Source organism: Dermacentor albipictus, chromosome 6, assembly GCF_038994185.2.
Source record: "Dermacentor albipictus isolate Rhodes 1998 colony chromosome 6, USDA_Dalb.pri_finalv2, whole genome shotgun sequence".
Taxonomy (NCBI): domain Eukaryota; kingdom Metazoa; phylum Arthropoda; class Arachnida; order Ixodida; family Ixodidae; genus Dermacentor; species Dermacentor albipictus.
The window spans coordinates 22,435,921-22,437,803 of record NC_091826.1 but is presented as its reverse complement, the minus strand read 5'-3'; positions in this window follow the sequence as shown (position 1 = coordinate 22,437,803).

Genomic DNA, 1,883 nt, shown 5'->3' with positions numbered 1-1,883 from the left:
GTTGTGTCCCGTCCCTTCGCGTCGTTGCGTAGACATTTATTGTTGCAAAATAAACGACATTGCAACGAAAACATTTAAGGACAGTTGTCGGTATAAAACCTGACAGAACTAGTATGCGAACAGCATGTGCAGTTCTATCATAACGCAGCATTTCCTACGGCAACACCTTAAACGTGATCCGACGAGGAGTGCGGCTTTTCCACCACAACTGTGTTATTGCGGAGAAGCCCACACTACAATCCTCATCAGATAGTTCTTCACGCGTACACACCTTTTTATCGTTCGTTTAAAAGCTTTTTTCTTAACTGTTTCACCGAAGAAAGTTCTGGTCCGCACTTTCTCTTATCCTCCACAAGGGTGTGCACAGCACGGTGTCACAATAAAGAGCATAGAGGAGAAGTTGATGCAGGAGGAGATCGATGTGCTGATGCTGCCCTTGTACGTGGCGAAGGCAGGAAAATACCTAGTCGAAAAACAGTCCTGGTGCCAGTGTGTTTCTCTTTCCGCGGGATAGAGGAGTACAATTTCAGCGTTTGTAGCCAAAGCTGATCTTTCTTTCCGGTAACTCAGAAGGCTACCTGTTCGGAATCTGAAATTCTGAATCCATACAAAGAGGGCGTGCCCACTGCTAGTAGTAGTAGTTAGTTGTTTATTTGATTTAAAATAGAAAGAGGAAGAGATGAAAATTGCTGCTGGCCGCACCGTAATTGTCTCACTTTGGTTGCTGATACCTAACTGTTATCAACAGAGGGTTTAGGAGTGAATGACTTGTATAAAGAACAGTAGACGATAGAACTTACAAACAACGATTGAATGAAGCATACTTCAGCAGTCGCGCGGGAGGCAGCTTATAAAGCTCTACGCCATAGAGCTTTACGAGCTGCCTCCCGCGCGCGAGAGGAACCCTGTTGTCAGAGGAACGATTCAACACTGTCTGCCATGCAGCAACCCGCGCATTCGGTAGCAGCTCAAGAGTTCTGCTGCGGGTATTTGGTCTATAGCCCCGTAAAGAAGTGTAAGAAGAGATCCGCGGACATTACCTCTGGCACGTACCGACTGCGAAACTCTGTACCACGTGGCCTCGAGATGGAGCTGCGTGCACAGCACGCGGCGTGCGATATGCATGGCCTCCGAGAATGTAGTTCCTTGTGCCTCCGACAACGTAGTGCCTCCGAGAACGTAGTGCATCCGGGAACGTAGTGCATCCACACAGGAGGTGCGCGAGTCATGCTTGCCTGGTGTTCCATATATGGCGTTTTCATGGGCTGTTCGCCTTGTAGGGTTGCAATGTTTTCCTGCATTTACCGTGCCCTAGTCGCGGTAGCACCCGCACTGCACTAACTTTCAGCATTTAGAAACTAGCCTCCACAGAAACGTCTCGCAGTCAACTGGAGAGGTATAACCCGCCGTCTTCGAGAAACGCAAGAAGCAAACGTATCGCGTGCTTATAAGAAGATTTACCGCGGGTTCTGCTACCTAAATACGTGGGAAATAGTTTTTCTCGAAATCCGCTGCAACGGTTCTGATTAGGTTTGTTACATTTAAAAGCAGATATATAAAAAGCATCTACCTATTTTAAGGAGTAGATTTAATATTTGGGCCCATTCGTGTTCTACAAATATTACGATTTCCGGCTATTTTGCAAAAATAAAAAAGAAATTTGAAGCCGTATAAAAATTTTCCTTCCTACTGCGCTACAATTAAGACTTCTCGATTTAATGCAACAATATTCCACTCATATCGGTCCAGCACTTATCGGTTATTCACATTAGTTCAGCAGTTGTCTGACGAAAGCAGTTCTGCGTTTTTCGTTTTTAACGTCTATCATTTACTCTGGCCGTGCTCGCAAGCTCACATAAACTGCGAACAGGACAAGCGCAAGT